We start from the raw sequence: 19,638 nt of genomic DNA on the forward strand, positions 1-19,638 counted from the left end.
ATCCCCGGGCAATATATAAAATCATCAGTGACACCAGGATACTATCTGTACAGAAGGTCCTTCTCCGACCATCTTGTATGTGGATCTGTGGGTAAAAACATGTTATTTATTTACTGTAGTTTTTATTGTTCTCTGAAGCCTCACTGGGGAGATTTTTTGGGGCTTTCTTGCACTTTGTTATAAAATGATACATTCCTTATTTCAACATGAAGCCCTCAGCAAGTAACACTAACCTCCAGGCAAACAGCTACAGTATATAGTTGAAACATTTACTTGTGAGCTGTTTTACTTGACAAAGTATTTGTACTTCTGTCCATCCAGTCCTGAGATTTGCACAGCACAGCCAGCCTAATGACCTGGCTTTTCTTTGCTGCCGTAAAGCACCATAGTTAGGTCACCTCCTTGCCTTCAACCTTCTATAGCCTGATTGGACAGTGAATGAAAAGCATCAGACTGATGTATACTCTACTGTTTTTTTTCTGTCAGCATGCGCATTGTCACATCTGATGGGCCCTAAGTATTGCCCCTGCCACTTCCAGTATGAGTGATGCTGTACAGGGGATTACAAGAGGCTGACATCTACTTGCATGTAAAGGAGTGGTAAAGTCCCAGCATATCCTCTCCTGTTATAAAATCAGCATTGTTATAGGAGTGCATACTGGAGTTGTTTTTGATAATACAATCAAAGCTTACTTGAAAAAATATAAAAACAATATGTGATCAGCGCCAGTAAATAAAATCAAATAAGAGCTACTAAGCACTCAAGATAAATCAAAAATATCAAAAATATGTATAAAAATGATGTGCCAAGGTGAATAAATATATACAATTCAGTTTTTGGGCTGAGCATTCGACGTCACTCTTCTCAGCTGAGTCAGACGGACCGGGAGTCCCATTGCACCCATAGATTTGTACTGTTGTGTCCATTGGATATTTGTTTTATGCCTTTTGTCACCTGTGACATTGTGAGTACCTGCTTTTATTCAATAAATTGTATTTTTTGGACGATACGCACTATGTCCTCTTTATATTTTCTCTCCCTGGGAAAATGGGCGAAAGTCAGAAGGATGGATAAATGGGCGACACTCAGGAGGAAGGGTATGGATAAATAGGTGACACTCAGGAGGATGGATATGGGAAATGGGTGACAGTCAGGAGGATGGATATGGGAAATGGGTGACAGTCAGGAAAAACGCTGGTGACTGTGGCAGCGGAGGTCCCCAGTTCATAGGCTTTGACAGACCTACTCCCGTTGTGGCAGCAAAGGCAATATAACAGATACAGTGGCAGACCTACCACTCAAGCAGAAGTGCTATAAGTTCTATACCTAATAACATTTTTATAGTGTAAGATGGCACATTTTACATGCATGTGTTGGAGGGGTCTCATGCTATATTTATCTTCCAATGTCATCATTTTATACAGATGTGGTCTTGCATGGTATTGCTAATATTAATCACTTTATTGTTATGTTATGTCCATACAATTCCATATCAGATTCTTATGTGTCATATCAGATAGGTGAATCTGCTGCTGGTCACACATTGCCAGCAGCTGAATCACCAAGGGGAGGCTTCCACTTATTTTAAAACTGAACTCCATGGATAAATCACAAAAATGAATGCAGCCCTATATTCATTAATAAATACATGTATTTTTGTTACATGTAAGCAGCAGCGTACAGTATATACCTGACTTTGACTTGATATCAGCCTCTCGCAGTCCTTCTACAGCAGAATTTGCACTGTCGGAGGGAGAAGCAGTACAAGCTAAGTACAAGGAGAGCCAGACAGTTGTGCTGCAGTGTACTGAGCATGCCGATAGCAGGAGAGAGCAAGGAGACAGAAACATGAGCTCATTAGTCTGCAGCTTTTCCTTTTACTGTCCAGTCACAGGGCGGGGAAAGCAGAAGGATGCCTGAAAATGTCACTGAACTGCAGCTTAGGAAATTCAGGTCTTCTGATCTGCCATACAGGGCTGTGTGTTGTGTTAAAGCTGTGTAGTCTCAGAACTGGCTGGACAGAAATACAGAACATCTCCCTTATATGTATTTCATCTGTGTATTCAGCTGTTTGCCTAGAATTCAGGTTTAATGGAGTTGCTCCCATGCTGGCCCGGAAAACCTAGCTAGTAAGGAAGAGAGTAGAAAAAGATAACTGGTCTAATAGACATCCTGTTGCTGGCAATTTGGCCGACAATAATGTATGCTTGCCTAAAACTAGTTGTGCATCTGGGGACCTCCAGAGGGCACTGGTACATAAAAGGATATATGAATGTATTATTGATATCCACAAGTGCTAATGAAGCCAATTAGGGACATTCCTACCTCCCGACTTTCGTATTCAGTAAAAAAAAAAGACAAATTTTAGCACTAAAGTGATACACAAATAAGAGTTGTACATTTTTGTTAAAGTAACAATAAATTCACATTCCCCCCCAATGCTGCTGTAAGGACTTACCTTAAGTGATGCCTCTTGATCCAATCATCTCCTTCATTCCTTCCAGTAGTTTCCAGCAGTCCCTCCCTCCGGCGCTGGTGCCGGTCTATGATCCAGCGCAGACTGCTGTTTCTTCCTGTCCCACGGAGTCTGTCCGACGTGCACGCTCACGGCTGTGTGCATTGACTTACCCTGTATCTCTCCTCTTCTCCCCAGGACTGGCATCTCAGGTGTCGGTGGGAAGCTGGGTAGGAGAGCGGCGATCTCCTCCCCGCACTATGAGACCGTGAACTATGCATAGCTGTCAGTACTGGGCTCCTGAAGCCTTGCAAAAAGCTATTAGAGTGTAAAGGTGACACTAGGGGTCTTTTGGACCAACAGTATCACCTTAAAGAGTACCTGTCACCACCAATATGCTATCACATGGTGGGGGGGCTTGTAAGCCCCCCTATGTGATAGCAATTAAAGTAAAGTAAGAAAAAGTAACAGTTTTAAAAATAATATTAAATAAAATAAATGTCAAAATAATAAAAAAGAAAATTGTAAAGTCACCCGCAAGCACGCACGTCCTCACGTAAACACGCGTCGGGTGCGCCTACGTGTGAAAGCAATAATTCTAGGGCCAATATAAATAATTATTTCTAAATTGATGACCTGTGGGGGCTTTTAAATCGTTGTCTATGGACTTTTTGGGGTACTGCATTTTGTTGCAGTTTCATGGACGCACACAATTTTTAACCTGGGCATGTTGGTTATCTATTTACTTGTTGTAACCTCATCTTTTATATTTTACAAACAAATGGGTATTTTATTGTGTTTTGGGGCATTTAGATGCATTTTTCACTAAATTTGGGGGTTTGATAATAAGTTGCGCTAATATTGTGCAACATAAACATTTGCAACTTCCGACATTTTATTCTATAGGGTCTGGGCTTTCAGAAAATATATAATGTTTGGGGGTTTGAAGTAACTTTCAGGCCTAAAATTTGGATAATAACATGGATGCAAAAGTTAGTTCCACTTTAATAGGGTACTTGAATGCATATTTAAGATTTAACTCCTGAGTTTAGCATCACTTTAATATTTAATATTACCTGACTTGCAATAAAATATTTTTTTATAGTTCTGAATAGGGATGCACCGATACCATTTTTTTGCTATCGAGTACCGATATTTATATTTCGGTACTCGCCGATAACGAGTACCGATATCGGTACTTGCGGGCAATCAGGAAGCCAGGCAGCGTGTCATTACCCACCGCCCGGCTTCTTGATTGCCCAGGAAGCCGACTCCATTCTGTTTGGCCGGCTCAATGCTGATTGGCCGGGAAGCCGGCTTCCCAGTCAGTCGGCATTGAGGCCGGCCAAACAGATCTGACAATATGGTGACATGACCCCCACCCTGTAGGCACCTCATTCCCCTGACATAGATCTTTAGCAGCAGTCATTACCGTACCAGTCCCTCGGCCAGCTGGGCAGACACTGCTTTTCAAGCTCTCCGGGATCTGCCCATGTCTCCTGTGTGTACCACGCCCACGTGATCGGCCCTGAGCCTGCTAATGCGCATGTGCAGACTGCCCAGCGCTCTCATTCCGAAATCCTGTGCATGCGCAATAGCAAGCTGAGGGCCGATCATGCGGGTGCTGTGCAAACAGGAGACGTGGGCAGATCCGGAGAGTGGTGTCTGCCCAGCTGGCCGAGGGACTGGTATGGTAATGACTGCTGCTAATGATCTGTCAGGGGAATGATTTGTCTGCACGATGGGGGTTGTGTCACCATATTATCAGATTAGTTTGCCCGGCTTGACACTGATTGGCTGGGAAGCCGACTTCCCGGCCAATCAGCATCGAGCCGGCCAAACAGCATGGAGCCAGCTTCCCAGCTCCATGTTCCATCGTGGCACTGCCGGTCAGAGGACGGAAGCTCAAGTATCGGGAAAGGTATCAGAGCATTTGGGCGAGCACGAGTACTCACCCAAATACTTTGTATCGGCACCGATACCGATACTAGTATCGGTATCGGTGCATCCCTAGTTCTGAACATAATAAAGAGTCCCACAGCAACCAATCAGCTTTCACCTTTCATTTATGCAAAAAAGTTACACCAGAATTCTTATTACCGAAGTTGCTATGACCTTAAATTTATTCTTAATTCATTTTTTCTCTCCAGATTTTATAAATCAGAAAGACAACTTCTTCATTCTACCTAGTCCTGCATAAATATTCTGTACAGCAGCACACAATACAGTAATATATTTACCTGTTTAGGATAGGTATATGTCTTATTTGGAAATTGATTGGATAGTGTCTATGACAGTTTCCGCATGGGTGTACAAAGGTCCTGGAATTCCCCCTCTTCCTCTTTTGATCGCTTTGATTGAAAGTGAATACAGAGTAATAACCATAACATTACAAAAGACAAAGATGCTACTTCTGTTATCCTTTATCCGTTAATAACTCTGTGCTGTTTTTTTTCCATTCAGTTTGTGATAACAATTACATAATACCTCTTCACTGACTCATTGAGAATAGATTACAGTTGCATTTTTTCATAAAGACATGGAGGGGATTTTATCAAAACTGGAGGAGACAGAAGCTGGAGCAGTTGCCTCTGGCAACCAATCAGCTTCCATCTTAATCAAAGATTAATTTAACAGATTGAAGAGAGAAGTTGATTGGTTATTATGGGCAACTGCTCTAGATACTGTCTGCTGCAGTTTTAATAAATCCCCCCCTTGTATATTGGGTGTTCTCTTTGAGGGTTTACCTTCTTAATGGAGAATAAGGTAAGGGGTATTTTTCCCTGTAAAGTTTTAAGGGCCAATGCTGTAAAACACACTGCCATTTTATTAATACAACTTTTTCTTTTTTTTTTTTAAGGATTTGAATGCAATTGTCTAATTTTCTTTGGACCCATGCACACAGTTCATAAAGATCAGTAAACTTGCACTGCGTTCAGATCCATGAAATCAAAATAAAAAAAACTGTGTCTAAGGTCCTGTGCATAGGCCGACTTTATGATGTGTTCATGTAGACATTTGTGCTAACCTTTACTTGTGTACAGTGTGCAGCACAAATGCACTGTATTGGAACAAACTGCGTCCTAGCAAGAAAGGTCTCTAGGTGACTCATTTGTTGCTAGGATGCAGGTGGCTTGAGACGCCTAGACCCCTTCATTGCTTGGATGCAGGTGGCTCAAACCGCCTAGTGCCCTTCATTGCTAGAATGCTGTTGGCTCAAACTGCCTAGTGCCTTTCATTGCTAGGATGCAGGTGGCTCAAGCCACCTAGCATCCTAGCAACCAACAGGGCACATTTGTGCTATATGCTTTACACATGCACAACGCTGCAAATGAATACATCCAACAGACCACTTTTTACCTAGGATCTTGCTGCTAGCTTCAGCAGCAAGATCTTGCGTACTAGTTGCTGTATTTTCATACAGCCCTAAATGAGCCCTAAATCAGCTAAATACATTCCAGGTGCATCACAAAAGGTGCAGAAACCCTGATAGTTAATTTTCATTGTAAAGCAGCCATGCCCTGAGTAGAAAAGACTGGACAGGCAGCCCTTTGCTATCCGTGTAGAAGACCACTTTTTACCTAGGATCTTGCTGCTAGCTTCAGCAGCAAGATCTTGCGTACTAGTTGCTGTATTTTCATACAGCCCTAAATGAGCCCTAAATCAGCTAAATACATTCCAGGTGCATCACAAAAGGTGCAGAAACCCTGATAGTTAATTTTCATTGTAAAGCAGCCATGCCCTGAGTAGAAAAGACTGGACAGGCGGCCCTTTGCTATCCGTGTAGAAGCAGCAGTCTCTCTGCAGAGATCTGATATGCCCCCTACTTAGTCAGAGCCATAACTGCAATCGGCAAAGCTCATACTCCATGCTGTTTGGAATTCTCTAGCTCTTACTCAGAAGGGGATGTGTTGGGCCTCTGGAGATAGACCACTGCCCCCGCACATAAAGTAAGACTTCAATTAGCATCTTTCCCACCAGAAGATACTAATTGCCTAGTTGTCAAGCTGATTCAGTGGCACTGACCTGCAACAAGCAGGCAGATTCAACATTTTATTCTATTCTGGCTCCGCTTGCTGAATGCTCTTTCCAGGTCGGTGCCTCATAAAGCAAGGATTCCAACAGATCATCATGACAGCCAAGCAAATAGCATTTTAAGAAGGCTGCCAGCAATGACAGCCAATTTAGCTCTCTCAGAGCAGGTTTCCTTGAGAAAGTTCCCCTCTAAGGCTTGCAGCTTGTAGCTGACACTTGGGGAATAGGATTGTTGAAGGGAAGGTTTGGAGCATGGGGAGGGGGCTATGGGCTGGAATTTGATATGTTGGGGAGGTGAAGCAGAGTGAAGGTTATGATAGGGCCCGGGACAGACATACTGTGTGTAAATGTGAAAATGTGGTAAATGGCAGGGGAAGAGACTGGTGTGGCAAGAAAGGGGGCAGGAAGGTTTGCTGCACAAAGGCGAGACTACAGTCTGAGAAGATACTCGTGGTGGAACAGACTGAAACCCAATGACAGAGGGCTGGTATTGGAAATAGCTAGAAAGCTAAGAATCTGTTTTGTATGTTTGCTGAATACCCCTGTGATAGTGGAACACCATGCTACGCTGTTTTTGGGAATATAAGGTAGCATTAGCCCTAAAACATACCTTGGTGAGTGGAGTGAATTCCTGAAAAGTTCTCTTAAAGCTCTCTTGAAGTTGATCCTTACAGGCACCAATACGTGTCAAGGCTCATTCACACGCGTTGGGTTACCCTGCACTTTGGAGAACAACACAAAAATTCCCCAGGTAGTGATCACAAAAGGCCTATTGAAACTGTTTCATTTTAGGTTAAAAATAAAGGTTTTGGAAATATGTGTAAAGCAAGACTGCAACAACATGGCACCTGTATAAAGTGTAGCCCCTAACACTAAAATATCTGAGCCCCAAACTTAGGACGTGTATATATAGCAATGCATAAATTGCATACCTCCCAACCACAGCTGCCACTGCCGGAACACACTGGATATGGTGTGACTGGGCCCTCAAACCAAGCCCGGGCCTGACACCTAACCCAGTACCCCCCTATCAATGGCCCTGTTACCAGCTGTCCCTCAACTGGGGGTACTGTCCCTCATCTGGAACTAAATCCCCCTTTCCCTCCTTCCTCCTCAGTTGTCCTTTTTGGTCTCATGTACAAATATCTAGTATAAGGTTCTATTTCACTACAAAAAGTATTATTCTGCCCCTCCATTTTATATTGTAAGCTCTCAAGAGCAGGGCCCTCCTAACCATCTTGTCTTGGATTGTAATATAACTGTAATTTATTTATAGTATACAGCGCTGAAAATTTACACAGCACTTTCATTCACAACAGTCCCTGCCCTCAAGGAGCTTACAATCTAAGGTCCCTATCTCACATCCATATATACAAGGGCCAATTTAGACAGGAGCCAATTATCCTACCATCATGTCTTTGGAGTGTGGTAGCAAACCAGAGTACCCGGAGGAAACCCACACAAGCACAGTGAGACATGCAAACTCCTTACACATAGTGACCTGGCCGGGAATTTGAGCCAAAGATCCACCAGTACCGCAAGGCAGAAGTGCTATTCACTACACCACTGTGCCACCCATGTAATGCCTTCCTTTATATTTGAAGGCACATAAAAGTCCTGTATAATAATATTAATAAAACCCTTATCTTTATCTACATACCTCTGCTGCGTACCCAGGGCCGGCCTTAGGCCTTTAGGCGCCCTGTGCGGCCGCACTGCTCGCACACCCCTAAGGCCGGCCCTGTGCGTACCCAAACACTTAACTGTCACCTTGTATTGTGTTCAAACAAAAAAACAAAACACAATTGTTCAAAATGAAATTAAAAACTAATTTTCACACACCCAAATGCTATAGTTTGCCACATAACAAAATAATTGTCATAACAACTCATGAAACAAAAAATTAGTCATATTTCCGTCTCAACTATTTTTTTGCCTTTTTAATAAAAGAAAAGAAAAGAAAAAAGAATGCCTTTGCAAAACACCCATGTGACAGATTCTTTGAAATGACCCCCCCTATTGTGCCTTGCAAATCACCACAGCAACACAGTGTTTGTCATAAGAGTGAGATAAGTGGAACATAATGATGTAGTTTCTCCTATTATGACTACCAATGAGGCTGATTGTTATGGAGCCTGCTTCATAAAATTCAGGGCATGTGTACACAGGCATGGAAGGAACTTCTGCTATGGGATGGAACTTGTGTCATCCATCTGAAGCCCTCCTTGGACCTACTCAATAAAGTGGAACAAAGAGCAGGTACGATCTGAAAGGTGCAGTTACCATGATCAAATCTCAGTACACTATGCTGACATCTATGAAAAATGAATTCTGATGGAGTGACTTCCAGATTGCTGAAGCCTTCCCAAGGGGCAGCTGTGAGGCCCTGGCTACTGTATGTCACCACTCACCAGTGCCTATTGAATACCAGGAAGTGGGGAAAAAATAAAAATTGACATAATGATTTCATTTTACATATCACGTAAATATGTTTTAGGATCAGCAGGAAGAGCTAAATGTCCTTTTTACTTACCAAATTCCACGGTCACATGACTCTCTGCTCTCATCATCTGTTTACAGAAGGTAGGGCCCTTCTTTGGGTCTCTACGTCAATGCCTGCATGAAGTGAACACTTCCTATTGGCTGTCAACAGCGGGGTCCTCTCAGAATCCAAAATAGGTATCTTAGCGGTGACTTCAACGCAAGGGAACCAGCTGACGCGGACACATCTGCATCTGGAGACGCCGCTGGTGAGGGACCCGGGAGGCAGACTTAGGTAACTATATCTTACTTTGCACGGTAAACAAAAGTTAGTTATTGCCCAAAGATGGGCTTTAATAAGGACAACAAATAAATAGAAAATCACACATTTTTATCTGCACCTCTACAAATTATAAATTGTGACTTATTTTTAAAATACCTTTTTCCTGTCAGCTAAAATGCAGCTTTCTGCCCTCACATTCCAGTGTACTCCAGCTGCGGCTGGGAAATACCCCACCTACAACTACACGTAAGCAAAGGGGTGAGATGCAGTGATGCCATTGACCTTATAAGCCCACGTGCCCATATTTGGTCAATGACATTGGTCTGATATGGCCATATAAGGTCAGCGACAGCAGTACAAGCATCCCACTTCTTTGTTTATGGTCAGCTTCGCGGTGGGGAAAACCACGGCCCGCAGCTGATTGGGCAGGTAGCCCAAGGCATTGCTGTGTTCGGAGGAGCTCAGCTTCATAACGTGCTTGGTCTAAACCTGAGCTCATCCCTAACTGAGATGCCTACATCTCTGTATCTATGAACCAAAAAACGGAAAACAAAAAGCCAAAAGGTAATGAAACTTTAATGGTATCACTCATAATCAGACACAAGTCATGTGCATATATAAAAAAACATTAACATTTAATTAGACATTAAACATTTAGTTCAAGAGAATGCCTTAATTTCACATATTACCTAAATTTTATGATTAAATCCAAATGTCACATCATGATTTTTATAAACATCATTTTTGGATCTCTTTTATACAATGTTTCACATATGCTGAGGCATTTTCTTAGATCCATGACCCTGATTCACTAAAGCAGTAGAGTAGGTTTACTTTCAAAACAAATTTTAAAGTGAATTTTCACTTATCTTAGCACATGAAGTTAAACAAAGTAAAAATTTACTTTGGAAAGAATACCCAATTATGTGCAGGAAAAATGATTTACATGCAATGAATTGATAACTGAAGTCAGCACAAGTTCATCTTATTCCCTTCACTCACCAAGTCAAAATTCACTTTGAAAGTGAACATGCTCTACTTCTTTAATAAATCAATCCCAATATGTCCACTTCCTCAGAGGTTCAAAACACTGTTGGCAGAGGCACAGATCTCTACATATCATAAATATATATACATACGCACACACACACACACATTATATATACAAAAAGCAAGAAAACATCAAAAGACATCAAGCCACACGTACTGTATATGAAATGTTCCTCCCAGATTTGCACATCAGAATGGATCACCCTTCAATACAGGTGATATGCTTGTGCAAGGCTGTTAGAGAATAATATGGAGGGAATGTAATGAAGAGAATGCCCTGGGGAAATAAAATGATTATCTGTAAGAGATGGTCAATAGAGCGCAGGGAACAAATCCCTCAAGAGGAGTATCTGATATAATACAACCCAAACCATATAAAGTGACTATGAAGCCAGATAGATGCTTACTCCTACAGTCGCATGAAAATAGAGAAAAAATGTGCCCAGATAGAAAAAGAGGTATAGTGGTCCTTGATGGGGAAAAAGTAAAGGCACCCCATGCATGTGCAAGCATAGGCAGTAAGCACTCTGCTAGATGGACGCTCCTAAAGATGAAGAAAGGTGACAATGTCAAACACCATCCTTCCACTCTTATAATCCACTGGAGATGCTCGGTCACCCATTACAGCTCATCTGTGCTGCAGTGGTTGGGACCAGCTTGGGCGCCCTTTAGGATATGTAATAGTCATATTTTACCTCAAGTGTACTTACACAGACAGAGTGCAGGGAGTGCAGGGCTCAAATCTGCACCATTGCATTAGAGGAGTAGAAATGGGAGAGGAGGGTAATTTATTCCAAAAAATCATTTTCAGGAGTGCTTAAAAGCTAAAAGCATGGTAGACGGCCTAATGGAAGTGTGTTAAAAAATTAATTTGTTCTTAAAGAAAACCTGTCAAGGGAGACATGAAGGCTGCCACTGTTGACCTGCCCTTCTAATACTCCTATTCACCTGGCTGTCATGCTAACCCTTTGACTTTTATAATATGTACCAGTAACCTGGAACGGGTATGCAGATAAGGAGATATGACTTTCCTAAAGTGCATACTTAAGCTGACCATACACATTAAGATTTTTCTTGTTTAGCCCCTGTGGGCTGAATAAGAGAAATCTTTTGTCTCCCCCATCCATGCTAAACAACATGGATGGTGGAATCTCCTGCAGCTGTCAGAATACGAGAATATTGACTGCATATGCTTGGCTGCAGCCACTTTTCAGCTGACAATTTTCAACCCAGCGCCTTCAACAAAAGTGGACTGAAAGATCAACTTCTGTTGAGCCAATTGGTGCAAATTCAGCAAGAAACATCCAATAAGCGATCCATGTATGGCCAGCTTTACTCCTGGTAAGTGATATAAGTATTGATTCATACAGCTCAGCTTAGCAGCCAGGTAGCTAGTAATATTGGAAGGAGGTCAGCAATGACAGCCCCTTGAGAGTCTTCTCTCACAATAAGCTTGCTTTAAAGGTCAAGTGGACTTTAATTTAAAAAGAGACTCTGCCAACTTCAAAAAAAAACTTTAGCATCTCTAGTGTAGGAGTGTAGCCCCATTCTATTCTACAGCAAGCTGATGCTTGACCAGAAATAGAGGAAATTTTGGGTCCAAGAGTGTAAAGACAGGGGAGGAGGCTGACACTATCACAGAAAGATACATAAGCACCTGAGTGGGTTTTAGGTTAGATAGGCTAGGCTATGGTTTCTTAAAGGAGAACTATGACATGAGTGATTTCCACTGACGTCATAGTTCTAAGCCGACCTGTGACAATGAGACTGTCACAGGTCGGCTCAGTAGATCGGGAGGTGAGGGAAAACATAACGGGTTCCCTCACCTCTCGATCCTGTCACGGCTCTCTGCCGTGAAAGGGGGAGGGGCTGGATTCCCCTCTCCCCGCTCCGATCTGCCAGCGCTGACTGGCGGAACGGACGGGGGAGGGGGCGGGTACAGCTGGCTCTGCCTCTAGATAGGCAGAGCCAGCTGTCACTCACGCAGCTGGGCGGATCCCGTCATCTAAGTCGGGATCCGCTCCAGGTGCAGCGTCTCAGTATACCGCGAGCTGTAGCTCGCGGTATACTGAGCTTAGGGTAACGGGAGGACGCTAGTTTGTGTCCTCCCGTTACCCTAAGGAGAACTATGGGGAAAAACACTGACCCCATAGTTCTCCTTTAAGTGTATTTGTAATTTAAACTAGAATTGTGGTCAGACTATGGGAATACAACCTTTTTGGCCATAGTTCTCTTTAAGGTCACAGGAGGACATATACGTGTCCAAGTATATGTGATCCAAAACTCAGCATACATAGCGGGCTACTGCCCACTATATGCTGACAATGCAGAGCGGCGCTGCAGCCGGGACAGATCCTGACAATATTGGCTGATTGACAGCTGGCTCTGCCTCTCTACAGCTGTGCCGCCCCCTACCCCATCCGTTCCTCCAGTCAGCACTGGAGAAACAGAGAGGGGGATCCCTGCGGGGAGCGATGGCTGACAGTCACCGCTCTCTGCAGGGAGAAGATTGGGAATTTACGGGAGTTTACGATCAATAGAGCCGACTTGTGACAGCTTCAGTGTCACAGGACTGTTTGAATTATGGGGGAGTGTATTTCACTCACCCCATAATTCTCCTTTGAATATTTACATATTCTTAGCAAGCAGTATAATAGCTTAAAACTTTCCCTGACCTCTGGAGCTGCAGATACTGTGGAGTAATTAATCCTCAATTCAATAGCTCACCTCCCGCTGCACCCCTAGCAGTTACTTAATTGTGTGTATCTTCCTGCACTCCTTACCGGATCTCCTAGGAGATGATGTCTGTAATAGGGTGCTTGTAGCGACCACGGAGGCACCGTGTAGTCAAGTAGTAATTCCAAAAGATGTCACCAGCACTCCAAAAGTAGATTCAATATATTTTAATGACAACGGTCATTCAAAATCACAAGTACTTTCGGGGCCACGTTGGGTCCCCGTCATCATTCTGAGCCTGGTAAGCCAGTAATGGGGAAAAGAACAGTTGCAGGGGGGCCACAGACAACAGTGTTGATTAGTACTTTGTCCTCTCCCTCCCTTTATTGAACACAGCTACCAGAGTTCAGTTCCTTTTAAAGCTCATTTACTGCTCGTTAATAATATGTAAATATTGAACTGTCCATAGTCTAGTCACTGTAAATGAAAAACAAATAAGCTCAGGAAGGAAACTGAACAAAAAGACAGATACTATAGTCCAGTGGTTCTCAACCTGTGTAACCTCGGGGGACCCACACGTTTCCTTGGTCATTAAGGCGTGACCCAAAAATGATTTCAGTTCTGAAACATTTTAATTTATTACACAAAACAACTTGTGCAGTATTCAGCAATATATATATAATATAAGTCTATGCAGACATGACGCCGCGACCCACTGCAGAGGGTGTCGCGACCCACTTTTGGGTCGCGGCCCACGAGTTGAGAACCACTGCTATAGTCTATATCAGGGGTAGGCAGCCTGGGCACTCCAGCTGTCATGGAACTACAAATCCCATGAGGCATTGCAAGACTCTGACAGCCACAGGCATGACTCTCAGAGGTAGAAGCATGATAGGATTTGTAATTTCACCACAGATGGAGTGCCGAGGTTGCCTACCTTTGCTCTATATTATCAATAACTAGGATGTGCAAAGATGGCTGCAGTAATGCTGTCTTGTCCCCCTTTACCCCAAACTCCCCGTTCTATTCTTTCACCTTAGCAAATCCCCTTTTCATTTGCACTTTGGGTCTTCTTTCCTGTTTGGTTATCATATCCACTAAACTTTGATCAGTTTGCAAAGAAAATGCTACAACAAACTGCTATTTCTTCAGAATAGAAACAGGAAAAAGTATAGAAGAGAAGATTGTGAACGAGCACTCTTTAGCTGGAGAATTGATGGTAGAGAAGGTGCCGACAAGAACTATCCTACTCTGTTAAATACAAGCGTGTGGGGCTGTCTGTTACAGCCGAATACCTGGGGTGAGTACACATTTTTAGGGGAATGATATTGATCTCAATACACTCCCCAGAATAAGGATTGAGTGTACATCACCGAATATATTGAAACTAGGGTTGCACAGATACCAAGCACAGTACTCGGTACAAGTACGAGTACATGTACCGATACTTTTGAGCTCCAAGACTAGACTAGAGAAAAATGCAAAAATTAGGAGGCAGCTTTCATTATTGTATTAATATTTTTTATTTATTATTTTTTATTTAAAAAAAACTTGTTGCTTTAAAGTTTTGCACAAACAAAGATCACAGATTTATCTTTTCATTATAGGAATACATCACTTATAGTCTGTTAATAAGATATTTATTTATTGCGATCACAGAGGAATTTTACTAACACTTTGTTCACACAACATTTTTTTCATTCACGGTTTAAGCACTGTTTTTGTATGTTGGATTTGATTTAATGTTGTCCACTTGTATATGAAACACTGAATTATCATTCATGCACTTTGAACATATATGGGAGTCACGTATGATTTGACAATTTGACAATTTGACACTGGTTTTTTGTATACATATACACAGGTATTCACTTTCGATTAATTAGCGCTGTGTATTTATTCTATATTCATCATATCCACTATACCTGCGGTGGAATTGTAGTAGTCTGTCCACATTTTTCACATTGCTAACTTGTAAAATGTTGGGAAGCCAGCACCGTGTACAGCTGACACACATACTTTTCAGAGCACACAGCACTAACACACAGACTGCTGATAGAGTCACAAGGCAGGAAATGAATACACGCAGATGAGAGCCATCCCTGTTTGCAGAAGGAAATGTGTGATTCACTCAGCGACAGTTGTGTGTATACAGTGTATAAGAAGATCAGGGCAGATAAAGGACAGGCCACGGGCTGCTTTTTAGAAATACTCAGTGATTTAAAGTAAACCTTTAAGGGGCTGACATTGCTGACCTACAAGTGAAACTTATTGCCTGGCTTTTATTTTATACTTCAATATTTTGAGTCACTGATCAGGAACAAGTATGCCGATCAGGAAAGTCATAATAAAGACCCAAGAGGGTCATCATGACAGACAAGGAACTAGCATTTGGAGAGGAAGAAGTCAGCAATGTCAACTTTCTGTGTGGAAGCAGTGGTCTCTCTGCAGAGGTCTGTTAGGGAGGCAAGAACCCAGACAGAAACTTAAAATGCAAGTTTTAAAATAAAAGGAGCTTAGAAAACAACAATAAACATAAATGCCAAAAAACAATGTCCAGGACATCGTCAGTGCCAAGCCAGAGGTCAGACACCAAATCGGGTAGTCAGCCAAACCAGGCCAGGTAACAGTGAGCGAAGGATATGTACTCGACCAAATGCTCCAATGCCTAGCCCGGTACCCGAGCTTCTGTTATCAGGAAGCAGGACAGCGAGTCATTACACGTTGCCCAGCTTCCTGATTGGCCGGGAAGCCGGCTCCATGCTCCCTCGTCACTTGTGACAAAGGAGCATGGAGCCGGCTTCCCGGCCAATCAGGAAGCCAGTCAGCATGACTCACTGCCAGGTTTCATGATTGGTCGGGAAGCTGGCCAATCAGGAAGGCTCTCTGATTGACGAGGTGACGAGGGAGCATGGAGCCGGCTTCCCGGCCAATCAGGAAGCTGGGTGCCGCGTCATTACATGCGTCCGGCTTACTGATCTAGTGACGAGAAGCATGGAGACGGCTTCCCTGCTAATCGTGAAGTCGATTGGCGATTCTTTACACATGGCCCGGCTTCCTGGCTAATCAGGAAGCTAGATGGCGAGTCATTACACGCGAGTGCAGCTTCAGATTAACTGCTCATCTATGCACATGTGCACCAGCAGAGACGGGGCAATTTCCAGCACCCCAGGTTTTTAGACATGCTCGGAGTTCATTGACTTGAATCAGTTTTGAAACGTTCTTCTGGATCTCAAGGCTTTCAGCTAAGACAATGGTGCTTGTATGCTACCTTACAGAACTCCAGGTAAATCAAATCGTAACCCTTTCAGTGAGGCTACCCCTGAACTGCAAGGGTTAAGTGCTCGTTTTGTCTAGGGAGATAAAATAACAAAGTTATACTGACCCGAACCACGATCCCGGCTTGGTCCTAGATGGAACCCTTCAGCCCCCCTCTCTGCTCCAGCAGTCTAAGGTCCTGTGAGTCATCACGTTCTATACAGTCAGTGCATAGAAAGTGAGCACACCGAGAAACATACCATAGCTGAAGAAGAGGTGGAGACAGGCTGAAGGAAGCAGTTGTACTTTAAAGGTAACTTACCTTAAAAGCGTGCCCTTCTCCAGTGCTCTTGGATCAATCATCAGTCCTTAGCATTGTCCACCACCGCCATCTCCATCGCTGACACTTCCGGGCTCTCAGACGTTCTCTTCAGCCATTGGGTAGCCACTGATAATGTAACTCCTGCGCATGCGCAGAAGAGCTATATCCTCTACGGCACCCAGCTAAATTGATGGCATGTTAGAGATGCCGTGAATGGGCTGAGTGTGTACACTATACGACTTGTGCACCATACACTGCACACACAAAAATAACTGGGGGAGAAATGAAGAATTTTTGGGGCAGAAGAGACTTTGCATGTCTCTTCTGCCAGAAATTCCTAGCTCCCTGCAGTTTTTTTCATCTTTACTTCCGCCTTAATGGTGAAGAATATACTTACAGCATGCAGATCAGCAATTGCTGCCTAAATAGAGGACTCTAGCATGCCTTTTGCTACGATCACACCACAAGAATGCAAGATTGCATATAGGCGAGGGCATCACACATGTCTGATCTGAGCAACATTGCTGCACGTCAAGTGATGTGAGGCTTAGCATGCCAGCAGATCAGCTGCAGAGCCCATTAGCTTGATTGCAGTCATTGTGAGTCCCTGCAATCCAGATGAGGCCATTAACCCATTCCAGCTTGCTGGTGTTCGGCAGCTGGATGCATCAGCAGGGGACAGGCAATCTCTGCCATTAGTAAGGACAAGGGCATGCTACTGAGGAATAACCCACTAATCCCATACACACACTAGGTGGGGCATCCTCTATCTATTGCACTGGAGCACACACAGCATACAAAAAAAATCTCTTTTTCCATCTCAGGAGGCTGGATCTCTCTCCTGTGCCCAGCCTCCCCTCTCCCTCCCTCTCTCTCTCTCACCCTCCCTCTCTCCTTTCTCTTTCTCTCTCTCTCTCTCTCTCTGCTCCAGCCTCCTTGTTTTCCTGCACAGCCCAGCCTCTTCTGCAAGCATTACCTTTGCAGTGTCTCCCTATGCTGCATTACAGCTTCATCTGTATTCACTTTTAACTACGAAAGATCTAAGGAAACCTAGGAGGCATTTGCTGCAATCCCCTTCCTTAATCCTCTGCGCTTTTCTCCCATTTGCCACTCTGCAGTTGCTCCTTCTGCAATGCTCTGCCTGGGGAGAATACATTAGAAGATCTCCATGGCTCGCTGAAGAGTAGCCCACCCATAGCCCTCTCACTACGCTGACAGGTAAGAGGCTGTATGATTTGTTTATGGGTGCATTAATCAATAAGCGTTGTCATAGATTGTACAGTTGCCACCTTCATCAGCCTTGCTTTAACCCTTCGCTATGCAGGCCTTCTGGGTAGGGAAGGAGTTGGGGGAGCAGCGTCTGGTTCCACCACCAGATCCCCCTTTAACTCCCACTGCCTTCACCACCCTATTCTGCACATTGCAAGCTGTCAGATAATCCAGCACACATCTGCCTATGGCTGCAGTACACACACACACACACACACACATCTACAGACACACAGACACACACACACTCTGTCATCTTGCTATTTCACCATATTACAGCAGGCTCCTTATTGGGCTCTTAATGTAGTCTTAGCATCTGTGCTGTTTCATTTTGAATTTGTGCCTGCCATTTTATCATGTCTCTAGGCGTTACGCCTTGTCACACAGTAACGAGCTCATCTGTGTACACACATTCACACACCTACCTACATGCAGAGAATTGCATGAGCACATACGTGCTTGTCTACACCCACTTGACTACACCCAGACAAAAGGTAGATCCTTAGAAACTGATATTGCCACTTAAAAATTCTCTAAGCGTTGATAAAGTCTATACCGCCTGAAAGCTCTTTGCGAAAGCCGGTAAACTAAGCGCAAGGTGGGATTTCTCGCCGCCTGCGCCAACGAGCGATTTTCCATTTGCAATTCCCTCTGCGTTTGAAATAATGTGCTACTTTTTTCCTTGCCCTTGATGAATATTGTATGTCTGCGTTGATTAAACACCCCAGCATACACCTAGGGTATTTGATAATTCCTCTAATGACAGCTTCAGCTTTAGTATAGATCCCTCTGCAATTAGCAATCATGAATAAAATACAATTTTCACACATTTGCGTCTTTGGGCTTCCCTTTTCTATATTAACTGCCCCAAAATCAAACCCCATACACCACCTCCAAATTAGATAAATGCAGCTTAGGTAGCCATGATTCATTTCCCAGTCACTGGGTTACACACACATGTATGTGTGTGTGGACCTTCACACCCAAACACGCATGTCTCCCTAATCCACTGAAATCACCATACACACCTGTACACAGATACACAAGCCTGCCTTACTGGCAGGCTTGTGTATCTGTAGGCTTGTGTATACCCAAGCCTGCCTTACAACGAGCAGCACAAACACACAGACACACATTTTAATCTCACCACCACTCCCTTTGCAATCTAGGGAGACTCTTTTGTACACACTGGGTGTGACACATTGAAAATTATTTTCTTGCATAACACAACACAGTCTTCTTTTTTTTTTTGTAATATGCCTTTCCTCATGACAATTAATCATCCTTGCATCATCAGCATTAGCCTAAAATAAAGTATATCATTTTAATGACGGCCATCATCCATTGAGTGCTTAGGAATAACCCTAAAGTCTGTCATGTGAAATAGAAACATCGATATTTGCACCATTTAAATGAATAATAACGATATCCATAATACTCTTAAATATTACAACATCTGAAAATGGAATTGTCTTTTATATCCATCATACTGGCAAAACTACTGTCCATAATCAATATTCTGTATTTAGAATCTTGATGTCATTCCAATGTGGATGGCTGCCTCTAAACCTGATTGCACTGTCATTTTAATAGCATTAGCAATCATTCACTGTCTGATGCAAGGTCCCTTTCCATTATAGGACGTGGGATGTCATTTAAAGTGTGCGTGGAAATGTATGTTTCACGTAGCAACCAATTGGTGCCCCAGCTTTCTGCCTCCTGCTCCAGGTATATAATGATGAGGAGAAATCTGGTTGCTATGGTCAAGAAAGACAGTTCTTTCAGATCATTTTACAAATGCAGAAGCT

General features: G+C 43.3%; 1 protein-coding gene across 5 annotated transcripts in view; it reads left to right on the forward strand.

Annotated features, from left to right (window-relative positions):
• The first annotated feature begins 17,420 nt into the window (after nt 1-17,420).
• EPB41L1 (erythrocyte membrane protein band 4.1 like 1) overlaps nt 17,421-19,638 on the forward strand; it is a 119,895-nt gene continuing 117,677 nt past the window's right edge. For 2 of the 5 annotated variants that reach the window (XM_018557677.1, XM_018557678.1), the window contains exon 1: nt 17,421-17,779. The gene's annotated coding sequence lies outside the window, so the exon portion shown is untranslated. The remainder of the gene's footprint in view (nt 17,780-19,638) is intronic. The other 3 variants (XM_018557680.1, XM_018557679.1, XM_018557681.1) reach the window with 2 other exon arrangements.

This window comes from Nanorana parkeri, unplaced genomic scaffold (genome assembly GCF_000935625.1).
Source record: "Nanorana parkeri isolate BGI_ZX_2015 unplaced genomic scaffold, ASM93562v1 scaffold295, whole genome shotgun sequence".
In the NCBI taxonomy this organism is placed as follows: domain Eukaryota; kingdom Metazoa; phylum Chordata; class Amphibia; order Anura; family Dicroglossidae; genus Nanorana; species Nanorana parkeri.